Raw genomic sequence first — 13,967 nt, 5'->3', positions numbered from 1 at the left:
GCATGGAATCTCTTTATTATTTCAGTTAAACCATCAGATGATTCCTTCAAAGAAATGTTTCTTTTTTGAGGAGAGTAGCAGAACATTCTATTCTATTGTATTTTCAAAAACTTGTCGATCACTCGGGTCCCTCACGACCATTGTAAAATTTGAATAATTAAAGGATTTTGGCAATCAATCTTAGAATGTAATTTCCGCTTCTCTGGAGTCCACAGAGGTTTGGGGCCTCACTCCGAAGGTGAAGGTCATGAGCCTGTGGGAAGTGTTCAGGAAACGGCTATATACAGCTTCGATTTTAATGAACATAACTGCGTCCTTGTAAATATAACACCAAGAGCCAGGCTTTGGAGCCAGCTTTGTTGAATATATATATATTTTATCACAGATCTGGAAAAAGGGCTCAAAGAAAAACAGCTTCGGCGCTTGGTGATTTCACACGAGGGGGAGGCCCTAGACTGGAAAGCCGTCCTTGCGCTGCAGTTGGGCAATCACCAGTCAAGAAATGCGGTGGATTATGTTGCGAGGGGTATCGGATTACACCCAGAATCAATTCATTTATGCTTCTCAGACATCCACAGCCTCCCTCATGGCTGGGAAAAGGTGGACTGAGAACCGGCGAGTGGCAGTTTGAGCGCAAACCACAAAAAATAATCAGCCATCAGGTCGAACACTAACCTAAACATTGACGTTTTTCCACCACATAAAGTGGCTATTGAGAGATGAAAAGACCAGAACAAAGGCCATATGTCAGACAAGTGAAAAAGCATCAATTCTGGAGGAATATTGTAGGCATACCATTTATTTTCTTGAATTGCCTCTTGTGCCAAGAGGTTTAAGTATAGAACGCTCTAAATGCAGTCATTAAAAGGCCTTTGTCTAAACCATCTCGAGTCAATCTGGGAAATAATGCACAGAAAGAAGCTTTATTGTTTTATTGGTCTCTGTGGCCTTTGTGGACAGAGGTGGAACATAATTAAAGTGAAACAGTATAGTGTAGCGTAGCAATAATAAAAAAAATAATAAAATGAACTAACGGGACATTTTTCACCTATTTTTCCACACACGCAAGCCAGGTCATCATACAAGCCCTGCAATCATGCGACCGATTGGGCTCCGCCTTTACGTAGCGTTCCTACGCACGATTCGCACAAGGGGCCTTTTAGAGATCAAATCCGCGACCACCATCGCGTTCGGTATCGATCACAGCGAGTAAAAAAAATCTCGCGCAATTATTTATTGAGACAAATTCTGCGGAGGAAGAAAAATATTTGATTAGCTTAGCTGTGAGCAGGCTCCAGTGTTGGTATAACGCAAGATAATACGAGGGGAACAGCGACGCTTTGTTTGCCGACAGAATGGCGCTCTCCATGGGGTCGCCGCAGGATCCTAAACATCACAGACAGAGGGAAACTATACGCTGGAATTCTCCCCCTTCTATTAATGTTTTATTAGCCATGTGAACAGGTCAGAGAGTCACCCCCCTAAGCCACACAATTGTGCCGCGGTGTGTAAGGGCAGTTGTATAAGTTTGCACTAAAACGCAAGCTTAGCGAGAGGCTCCCGGTCGGATCATCTGAAACGCGGTTTGGGCTCCCCGTATCAGTTTTACTGCTAAAACAACAGCGCCTGGTTTCGGGACCATGCGCCTTTAATGAAAGGCACATGTGGGAAAAAAGAAACTTAACGGGCAAACAGCGTCGATGATTGCGAAATGCTGTAGATCGCTTATGACAATTGCGGCTGAACCGTGACAATGGGAGAGTGCAACTCGGTGGTTTCTGTGTCAGCTGGCCAGTCCCTCCCAGTTAATGCATCCATTAAACTGACAGCTGCCATTAACTCCTGCCTCTGCAATGACTCCTCCCCCCATTTTATCATTTGACCTATCATTTGTCCTCCCATAAAGTATGCTGGGATTTATACAGGAGAGTCACCTACAGCAGTACACATAAAATGAAAGCAGCAGTAGTAGTTTAACCACACACAAAAGGGCCTACTACTGCTGTATACATAACCTGGCTGACATGTACACTACACAGCAATGTGTAGCTAACACAAAACAAAAAAACATTTGTGTTTTTTTTCATTTTAGAAAGATATGCCTAGCTGAGCACAGTCTCCTAAACACATTTAAATACAATGAAGGAATTCTGTGAAAAGCTATCCATGCATTCAGGGTCCAAGTTGGCATAGCCATAGCATAATGTATATAATGTATTTCACTGTGATTTTTGTTGACTTGACCTACTGTAGTATATGCTTACACTGTACATGTACCCTTCTGTAAATGGTACCAAAGGCTGTTGCCTGACAAAACACCATTTTGTACTTTACCTGGTGAAGTTGGCCTGCCTAATCTGGTCTACCTTACATTCATCAGATTGGTCAGATCTGATTGGTATTTCATTGTAACTTGAAGTTTTCTCAAAGATGCCAATAACTGTGTAAAAATTAACTCCAGGGAAGGTGTTGCATTGGATGTGCCAACCACAAGTAGGTGACCCTCACACCACTTATTTATCAACTCTGGGAACATCCAACCAAACACCTTCCCTGGGATTTATAGTCTCAAAGACGCACCCCAGACACCCGTTAAGCAGTGAGTGAACACTGATCAGGATCAGTACCCTGCTTCCCGGTAAGGTTTCACTTAGTGCTCCCTAATTACCCCCAGCACCAGGGGGACGGCATCCCAGACCACCCCGAGAGGCTGCTGGAACCAGAGCCAGCTGCACCCCAACACCTCTCCGAGGTGTTCCTTCTGGAGCAGATCCAGACCCACCAAATTCCCCAACCACCCCCCCACAAACCCTAAACATTCAGCAGTGAAGAACAGCGACCCTGTTTGAATTGGAATTTGCTCTTTAAAGGGGCGCCTGTACAGAAGGGTTCGCAGACACACATCAGTTAAACTCAGCTCTTTCAAAGCTTCTGAGATAAGCTCCCATGGCTTAGCATGCGACTCACTCTCGGAGGAATTCCAACCGCCAGGGCGCGGAACCGAAGCAGCTGCTGGTGATGGACACTAATGTTCTGCTAATGGTGCTACAACAGAGCTACTCAGGCCCTGGTCCTGGGGGACTGTGGCATGCGTAGGCTTTCACTCTACCCAGGCGACTCAACCATCCATCGTCTTGATTGAATCAATCAAGCATCTCCACCCACTTCTGAGAGCGTTAGCGGTTTAACGAGCGGTGGACAGCAGCCCTCTGTGGCTACAGTTGAGTGGCTGTCTTCAAAAGAGGTTTCTGATTTGAAAATCTGACTGTAGACTGCGCTTACATTTCAGATGTTTTGTAAGTACCACTGCATTGGAGAAGGCAATTTGACAAACAATGTGAAGATAAAGTGAGACCAATCAGCCACACTTATGCCATCGGTCATACGTCTTCTTTTAAACCGTCTCCAAGGCATTGACACATACATTGCTTGACTGAGCATAACACAAAACATCTTTCCCACTGTGGATTCATATTTGTCAAAACTGTGGTCCGAGCAGCAGACATCTATAACTGCTGGCAATTAAGTAACATATTCCATCATAGTCTTCTTAAACCGTCTTCTTAAACCATAGTCTTCTTAAACCGTCTTCTTAAACCGTCTCCAAGGCATTGACACATACATTGCTTGACTGAGCATAACACAAAACATCTTTCCCACTGTGGATTCATATTTGTCAAAACTGTGTTCCGAGCAGCAGACTATAACTGCTGGCAATTAAGTAACATATTCCATCATAGTCTTCTTAGCTGTCGCTCATATTTCAAATGCTCTTGATATGGTCTCAGATTGCAGATAGGGAAACAATTTAAAGCATTTTAAGGGCTGGATGTGAACTTTAAGGTATTGCTTTGCTCCCTGCTTGCCTTGACTGAGTTGAGCAGCTTTTTTTCTGTACAGTGTCTGGACAGTGAGATCACTGTTGAGGAGACAAAGGCGAGTCTCACCTGCTGTGAAGTTGTCTAGGCAAGAGCAGGAATTTGTTCCCCGGATTGCCTCGTCAAGCTGTCAATATCACGCAGGATCAGGCTTAAACCACATGACTAATGTTCACATGTAAACAACCTCATTCGCTCCTGATCCACCTTTCCCTCTACCGTAAAAAGAAAGGACACCTCCACGTCAAAACATCTTTCTTAAACCACATGCACTAGGCCTTTCCTTTTTTCTTTTGCAAGATATCACACTTATTTGTTTGTTTTTGAACATTGAAAGTCATTATATTTAGTGGACCTTTGACCCAGCAGAGATGTAAAATTTCAGAGACAACTATGTGAGAAGTCTAGGTCTTGGAGTGATTGAGCGAATATTATTGTAGATAATGCCCAACATTAATCTTGTGTTGGCCTACTTACCCTAGGGTCAAAGGGCAAAGTAATTTAGTGCCCTTGCAGAAACTTCCATGCATTTTCCTTTTTTCCTCTGTGCATATACTATGACATAAAGGCACCAAATGCCCTCTGTTTCCCAATTCAGTTAACCTTTCTCTCAGTAATGTCAAGTTAGTGTCACACTAATGGAATAAGCAATGTAAAATGTCTTGGTTAGGTTTAAAATAGGCAAAGTCAATACGTTATAATAAAAGGTAAACACACACTGATGAAAAAATATCCAATATGTGGTATTTCAGCTGAATTCAAGCTTTATTATTCCTTAGATGCACATAAATATAATACAACTATTTGTCAGTCATAATCAACTATTTGACAGTCATAATCAAGACGTAAGGCCTGTAGTAATTGGTCGGTGGCTGCAGCATATACACGCCACACAGTAGATGCTGACCTACTTTTAGACCAGAAAATACAACCCTCACCTCTTACAAACATTGTATAAATAAGCAAAGCAAGAAGAATGGCATGCAAACACTAGGATACACATGATAACGAACGGACATTACAGTGTACATGTTTTCCAAAAGTTTTAAAGTTTATGCAGAAGTGGGTACAAATGCCATTGAAAACCTGAAAAATATTTTGCGAAGCTTTAAGAGCGACATTCGAATTTAAAGTACAACTATCTTAAGTATTGTCGTTAGTTGCATAGTGTTTCACGTGAAATTGCTAAGGAATATATATCTCTAAACACATCTAGCAAAACTGTCATTTCTTTAGTAAAGTTTTGTTTGGAGGGGGGGTTACATAAGTGGTTACAGAAATAACCGCGTTTCCCAAGCTAATCGCCACAGAACTGTGATGACTTCAAACTTCAAAACTGGCAAAAAAGTGGCATGATTACAGCTGGTTTCGGGAAACTGTGAGCTAAACCGAAACACGCTGGCTTTGTTCGCCAAGGCAATGTACTGCAGCCGAACGGTTTCATAAATTGCTTCTCTTCCTTTTTTCTATCTTTTTCAGGCTCCCTGAGTTTATAAAGCTCTTTTATAGCCCCCTTATGCCTGGCCCATTTTTTCCCACAAACCTTTGCTCCGGTTATTCAGCGTCACGTGTGCGCTGCCGTCGCAGGTCAGTGCGACAGAGCAGATAGAGTCATTATTTTCTTAACACTCACACCAGCTGGCATTCTCAGCCTTTGAATGAAGACGCCTTTGTGAACTCCGAGAGACCTGCTGGGCACGCTGAAAACACACCCATGGGGCATGGATCTGGGAAAGTGGAAGCCTCTGTAAAAACAGAGAGACCAGGGCCACTGCCAGCACACCAGAGCAATACTCAGTTTTGTCAGGATCGTGTCCAAATGACGGGCCACAGAAACAATCGCGGCCGCTATGCTAATGTCGGAATCTCGCGGGCTGTTGTAGGCTCTCGCAGTAAGTGGTAGAACCAACAGTCCAAAGGGGGTGCTAAGTAAACAGACCGAAACCGGCATATCCCGCTACAGCATGGGGTTTGACAGACTTATGTAACTCAGCGCGCCACATCTCAGAGCAAAGCAAATAAACGTAACAAATGTGCAAATGTAGAAGTGATTCATACATTATTTAAAGATAAAAGAATCCATAACATGTCAGGGGAAGTATAATAAATTCTCCTCGGAGGTGGCCCGCACTGTATGCAAAGGGCTTGTCCGTCGGCGCCCACATTGCTATTGCGGCCTTCGGCGCTCTCAGAAACGCCACCGCCTCTCGCGGAACGGTGACAGCGGAAGATCGATGAGTCCTGTCATCTTTGGTGGGATTTCTGTGTCATGTTAATGGCGAGGGCATCGCCGGGAATTAATTATTGTCAGATGTGGAAACGGAACCATTGAGCTCTCCCAGCAGGTGTGACAACTGGGACAAGAGGCGCGGCCGGCAGCCTTGATGTCCTCACCTGCAGTATCAATGCTGGCTTATGTTTCGTTATATGAAACATTTATTATGATGAATAGGGATGGTGCGAAACTATTCCATCAATGTTCGCATGTTTTTTTCACCCAAATGTAAATGGCCGCACGATCATGCAAGTTGATCCATTTTTCACAAGCAAAATAAAACCTGTTGTTTTTCTTTCATATGTATGAATAGTTTAAAATGGTCTGCAATTTAATCAGTTTGTGTAAAAGAAGGCAAATATTGCACTGGTACAGAACAATAATGTGTGTTGTTCTTCAGTTTAACTATCCATGTCATGTGTATCGATCAACACATACAAGTGGAAGCTGGCTTACTACGTCATAGGGTGGCAATCGGTATGGTGAAATTAAGATCAGTGATATCTAATAGTGTGGCACGCTATCCCTTACAAAAATATGAACTACATATGCCAATTGTAATGCGCGTGTGCTTTCTATTGATGTCTAGTGTATCAAATTGGTACCACCGAACGAGAAATGCTAGACACGTCTTCTTAAAAGGAAAGATTGTGATAATGATCTCCTTTTATTGAAAGCGCACGCTGATTCGTTCCACTTGATTATCCCTGATGTAGATGCATCAGGGAACTTTAAACAATACATAACTTGACGTTGCAAAAATACAAGTCGTCTGTGCGGCATGCAGTAATATGTTGTTAAAAAACCCAGTGTGTGTCATGGAAGGTCAAAATGCGCAGCACCAGAGATCGCTTCTCTCGATACCGTCGACCTTTCTGCGGTTCTGGAGAAACCACTCCGTGTTTTCGAGTCCGTGGTGGTGCACGGTTTCCGCAGTTAGCTCCTGGCAGCTTCACAAAAGAGAAGGAATTTCTGAACAGCGCGTGTTATTACAGTAATCTAAAATCGAATGGCAAGGCCCTTTCTCGCTAAAAAAGGCCATTCTTGTTTAAATTTCCATCCCACATTCCCCCCAGGTCTTTACCTGGTAAACAGCCTCCTCAAGCCACAGAAATATCTAAATTACTGGAAAAACCATTTAATGTCACAGGGGAGCCCAGGTCTGGTACAACAGGTACTGAGGGGCTTCAAAAATAAATAAATCCTCTGGAAACTGGAGATAAAATCATCACAGAGAGAGGAGTGAGACTGCCAAGGAATTCTGTAAACATGATGGAAGGTTTCAATATGAACGTCTGTTCAATGGGAGGCTGCCCCTACTGTTTTCCCACTCTCCCCTGTTGAGCTGGTGCTGAACCACCAATACCCCCCCACCCCCCACCAAGACCCCCCTCAGCGCACATGGGAACTGAGTGTGAGCAGCCACGGCCTGCTTCCCATTCCCAAACACCCGCGCGGAAACATATTCAGACAATGTGTTATGCAACAGTTGCTGAGGAGGCAAAACCCAGCAGAGTTTGGAGTTGGGGGGGGGGTAGGCTTTGTTTCTACCTTTCTATTCTTCCTCTTCAGTTTCCCTGGTGCTCCACATCTGCATTCCCAGCGAGGTCAGTGACTGGCTGTGGAAATAGCATATTCCTGGGGGAGAGGCCGTAAACGTCTGCACATGTGTCGCGCCATGCATATTCATCATTTGGATGTGAATAAACCAGCTGATGATGTGTGTTGCCCTCAGCTTAACCGTTTTGGTACTCCTATGTTTTTATTATATTTTTTTGCTATTTACATTGCATTACATCACATTATTGTCATTTAGCAGAAGCTCTCATCCGGAGCAACATACAGTTTTATCCATTGATAGATTCTGGATATTAACTGAGGCAATTCTGGGTTAAGTACGTTGCCCAAGGGTACAGCAGCAGTGCCCCTGCGGGGAATCGAACCTGTGACCTTTTGGTTATGAGCCCTGCTCATTACCACTACGCCACACTGCTGCCAGTCATTTTCCCTTTAAATGTATTCTAATCACAGAGCTAGAGTACTATGTCTTGTCAATATCTTAACAGTCCCAAAAGAAAAACCCCGAAAGCAAACCGAAAGGAATCCTTTGATTTTGTTCCCTTTCTCTGTGATAATGATGATCACAGTCAGCTCTCCAGTGCTTCACACATTCTTGTCCAAACACGAATCATGAGGATCGCCCTGACCTTTTCACAGCCGGGCTGGCCAGCGCTGGAAAAAAAGTCTGCGTCTCCCAGCTGCGCAACAGTTCAGCACACTTCAAACAGTGGCTCGGAGGTTACCGGCGGAGAACATCAATAGGGCTTTTCTCCTAGGTGAAGTGCAACCCCCATTCGCGAGCCAGTGTAAATTTCAGGCCCAAGAGGGAGTTTGCCTTGGAGCAGGGTGGTATTTTTACACCTTTCATAGCTGGCCAGCTGGCTCCATCTCTTTGCTGATCTGCTGTCATGAAATGGGCTCATCCGCCCCATCCTCCAACCCCCCCCCCCCCCCCCCCAGCTGAGGGATGGGTCTTGCAGTCTGGTCTGTCCGTGCTCTGAATGTTTCCCGCTATGGCACTGAGAATCAGAGAGCCAGTGCACAAGAGCTCTGGCTATGAATGTGTCTGGTTTCCAGCCCTCTCCGTACCCATTCTCAGCAGGTCAGAACAGGGCACTGACACGGGAAAGTCACTCTGTCTCAGTCTCTGTGTGAACCTTCACTACAGAAAGTGCATTAGTCATTAAACTTGTTCGTTTTTGAAAGATTTAGAAGGATATTGACATCAATGCAAGCCAGCACTACTGTGTTGTAACACTACCGCACCGTATTGTATGCATGCATTGAATTCAGATGAGTGTGTGTATGTGTGGCTTATTGTACATGTGCCTCTAGGTGTAAGATACACTTTACAACAGACGTTTAATGATGACAAAATAGGGTGAGAGGCATTGAGGGAGAGTATGAGACACATTAGATAGGAGGGTATGCAGAAAAAAATATATTTGCTTAGGGTGTAGAATCATTACATATCTATCATTAGATAATCACAGTAATATCCTTCTGGCATGCATGGTATTTTGTTGATATCTCAGGATGTTCCAATGTAAAAAAAAAATACCCACAGTTCCTCACTGGCTCCCAGCTTCGTCTCAGTGAGTCATCTGCTATCTCAGCCACTGTTTCCGAAACAGATTCCAGACATTAGAGTGTGTTTCTCATTTCCTTGGCCTGTGTCCATAGGTCTGGGGCACCCTCACTTGCTACAGTGTGGGTGTTGTTTGTCTTAGGTAGCATTTACAGCTGTTTTTAACTGACAATAAACACCTTTGAGCTTGTTCCAGACCCAACACTTACACGCTTCTGCTGTGTTTTATGATTAAATACAGTTAGCTTAAGTGTCTGTGGCAGCACAAAAATGAATGCTGGTATAATCAACATTCTACTCCCACTGGCACACTTAACACTAGATTGAGAGGAACAGTTCCAAGTATTATTTGATATGCATTATACAGTACATTAGGGCTAAACAAAAACGCTGTACTTATGTACAGTCCACAAACAAAGTAATTAGGTACTTTCCATTCGAAAGTAAAGGGCTATATAGTGAACTAGCCATAACCTTGACTGTATGAATCTTATTCACTGTATTTTCACTAGTGAATGGCAGTGTGGATATTTGAAGTCTGTAAATGAGGGGCCAGTCATTTGGAACGTTTAATTTTTATTGTCTTCACAAAAGTGCAGTCCCCGTTTTTTGTTTTTGTTTTGAGAATAGCTCGACTTCTGTTTGTTTACGGCCTCTGAAATGCTCCCCTCCTAGTGATTCAGGAGGGGGGGGGGGGGTCAACGTGAAAAGAAGTAGCCGGCCCAATACAATGCCCGTGGTGTCCCACTGTGTCATTCTTCACAGCGTACCGCTAATGGCCCCGCGACGTCTAAACGCCATTCTCTGCGTAATTAGTCACACTTACCAGTGAAGGGCCGCGGCCGTTCCGCAGGGGTGTAGGTGAAGCTTTAAATTCCTCTCAGCACACAATGCGTGTCACAGGACTTCATCAATGTCGCTCTCTCCGGGGCGTCGGGTGGTTGTTTTGGTGCGTAAGGCTGAGGCGCGGCACCGAAGTCTCCTTAAAAATAGAAACGTGTGTAACGCCGGGGCCTAACATCGGGCCCCAAACCCATTAATACTGCCCGTTAGAGACATGGGTGGGGAAACTAATAACTAATGAATACTATGACATTTTCAGATGTGCTTGTGTTCACCAAATGTTATTTTTATGTAAATATAAGCTTAATGGCTAAAAATTGGCACTTGTATCCGTTTCTTTTCTGAGAAGGACATGGCAGAAGTACTGGAAAACCCAAGCTGTCTTCTACTGAAGCTGCATTGACTACGCAGTGTTTTAATTTACTAAGTGACAAACAGTGATGCAGTTGCTCTTGCAAATGCAGGCACTGTATGAATACATGCAAGCCATAATGAAGTATGGTGAATGATGTTCAAAAGACCGGTGCACAGCCAAGTTTGTTTTAACATCTTTCATTTTTAATGTAATCACAGCTGACAAGGTGGCTTTACATAAACAATCACATGAAGACATCCACTGCAAATAACTGAGAAACGGAATCCAAGCTCTGGTATAAATCAAATGGTTGAATCAAACTGATTTAGTGGAGACAGAATGGAGCCAGTGCAGAGAGAAGACTGTGTGTGTGAGAGCAGGAGTGTGCATGCATGAGTTTGGGAGTTGGAGTGAAAGTGCTTTGTGTGTGTGTGTGTGCGCGCACGTGTGTAGTACATGTGTGTGAGTTGAGCATGATTACATATGTGTAAACATAAGTTTGGGAGGTGTAGCCAAAGTGATTTTTGTGTGTGTCTGTGTGAGACACAAGAGTGCGACTACATGTGTTTGAGTGTAACTTGGGAAGTTGCCATCAAAGTGCTTTTTCTGTGTGTGTGTGTGTGTGCGTGTTTTTTGTGTGTGTGTGTGTGTTTGTGTGTGTGATGGGTGGGAGTGTGACCTCTAGATGACACTTGACATTTTCTCTTCAGTTATGGAGTTTCTGCTCAGCGAGACTCAACCCCACACAGGAGATAACCTGCCTTATTTCATGATCCATTTCCTCATTCATTTGACAATGGTGGCAGCCACACCACGTTGTGGCTTACACGTCCAGCTTTATATTTGGAGGTGATGAAAATGCCGTCTACCATGAGCCCCTTTTGTTCTTCCAGTGTCATGGTGCCGTTTGGCCATTTTAAAGATATGATTTCAGAGGTCTCTGCAGTGATACTTTAACTTGAAAGCCATGAGAGACTTGAAAGGAGTTTAAAAAAGGGCATGCATAAGGACATGCCAAAAGGGTGTGTTTTGGAGGGAAGAGCGGATCAAAAGCTCACCTCTTTATAATGATAGCTTTCGCAACTGTAGGTGTAATTCGTCACAGGTCAAGTTAATAAAAGGGTGAAATTATACCCAGATACCTGGAGAAGGCCCAATATGCATTTAAGACTGAGAAATGGACTCAAAGCATTTCTCTTGATATATAAGCCTGAGGCAGCTTCGCCAAGCTTTCACTGTTCACAAAGGCTGTTTTTGAGCTTGCCAAATGGGTACACTGTGCAAAAGTCCATTTGTCATTACCAGGAGTGGATGGAGACCTGGACATGAGGCATGGTTGTATTTTTTCAAAGAAGGCCTAGCAGACAGCCTAGGCCCAACCCAGGGACATGGCCTCCCGTATCAACAGCCTCCACAGCCACCACCAGGACAGTGATTTTAATTTTGTTTACAATTTATGAACTTTGTGGACAAAGGTGGCCAGGGGGATGAGATCCGTGGGGATAGTCATTGTCGAGTGGCATCAAGGATGACTTTGAACTCACGGTAATCAAAAAGAAACCCAACCTCATAAAGGGGGCACAAAAAGACCAGGCCAGATTATTCTGATTTACCCTCATCTTGAACCTGCTGCCCGAGTTGCTCTGATCGATGCCGTTTCCTGGTTCGACTCAATCCGCGGCTCGTTGCAGCCAGGGTTCAAGCCTGCGGTTTTGCTTGCTCTCTGGATTTGCAGAGGGGGCTTTTGCGGTTCCCCCTTTGCACCTCTCCTGGTTCAAGTTTCCATGCTCCATTCAAACAGTTTTATGGGACGTCCCATTCTGTGGTTTCATGAAGTCTTTATACCGTATTTACACAAATGCTTTATTTTTTTGTGAGCTCTCCACTGCGCCGACTTACAAAAGACTTTTTGATTAAATATTTCTTACTACTGAATAGCACTTGAACAGGTTTTTAAGTATGTTGCAGCAGTAGTGCCAATTTTTAATGGGGGGAGGGGAGAGATAGGCTGGGGGCACAATAATATTTTCAACTGAAAGTCAGGGCTGAGACCAATGGCCAAATACTGGCACGTGTTGAGGGCATACAGTACGGAGAAAAACAAACCATGTAAAGGAAGTGACCAGCTGATCTAGACCTGGACAAAAACAGAGTTGGGGGCGTAATTTCAAAGACTCGCCTTAAATGACTGCGCCTGAACAAACGCAAGCAGCATGATTAAAAAAACAACATTTCTCTTAAAAGCTTGGAAAATGTAACGAGCTGGCAGGAGATGTAGGGGGATTCCATGTGTAAAAACAAATCACCTGGGCTTCCCTCACCATCCTTTTCCGCCTTCTTCAGCTAGGTAATTTGTGTTTTTTTTCCTGGATAAAGTAAACCGTCGTAAAGGCCTTAGAAGCGCTGTGCTGCGGTTACTGTGTAGAATGACATGCAAACCTGTGGCGCTTTCTGCCCTTCTTTGACATGCCCGTTCGCATTATGAAACTGCCGGGGGGGGGGGGGGGGGAGACGTGGATGGTTGGAGACGACAGATGTCTCAGCATTGTCTCTGGCACGGTTGATAACTGAGTTATATCGTGGTGAAATTCTAGTGCTGGACTGGAGGCGACAGCTCTGTCTTTTAATTCAGGAAATGATGAATTATCTGTACCTGTAATTCTAGCTGATTTCACTGCGGCGCGGGAGGACCTCTCAGTGTTTGCGGGAAGCTCGTGTTTCGTATTGTTTCTTTCAACGACTCCCGCAGACGGCGCTAAAATTACAGCGGATTCAAACACTTCAGAGAGCTATTTGTGCTAACACTTGTCAGTTATTAATGATGGGGGTGACAGCAGACCCAAGGGTGTTAAAACATGTCATGTTCGTCGTTTCAATACTCTATAGGATCAGTCAAAACATGACCGCGGCGTATTTCTGTGTAGTTCGCACTGTGGAACCCGACCGAAATTAGTATGTTTTGACCCATACCGACGCTGTGACACGTATTCGCGCACGGGCACTGTTGCAGCATCATTACATATGTCATCGAGCTTCTGTATTTACGTTTTTGTCACATAACAATTACTGCAACTGCTATTATTATTACTTTCCCGAGAGACTTGGGGAGCAAGTGCAATCAAACACTACTGGTCAACTCAGTGGTGCAGCCAACAGCATAACAGTCAACATGCACAACCTCCTATCAACCCAGACAGGAAAGCAGCAGTCAGGCCGTCAGCAACGTTCTTCAGCATACCCAGTCTGCGTGAGCAGAGAACAGTCATGGTAACCGGGTTATAACGGGCTGATTAGTATAGGCGAGTTTAATGGGATGAAACTGAAGACTCACGTGTCTGCGAAGTGTTCTTTTTGTACAGTCAATATACTGGAATCTTGGGACTCAGATGTGGGCAGGAATTCATGGAAATGTTTTAAAATTTCTCATCCACCAGTAATGTCTGTTTTACAAACGTTCAGCTCCTTGTG

The sequence above is a fragment of the Megalops cyprinoides genome, chromosome 15, assembly GCF_013368585.1.
Source record: "Megalops cyprinoides isolate fMegCyp1 chromosome 15, fMegCyp1.pri, whole genome shotgun sequence".
In the NCBI taxonomy this organism is placed as follows: domain Eukaryota; kingdom Metazoa; phylum Chordata; class Actinopteri; order Elopiformes; family Megalopidae; genus Megalops; species Megalops cyprinoides.
The sequence above is the reverse complement of the archived record's forward strand: the minus strand, read 5'-3'. Positions refer to the sequence as shown.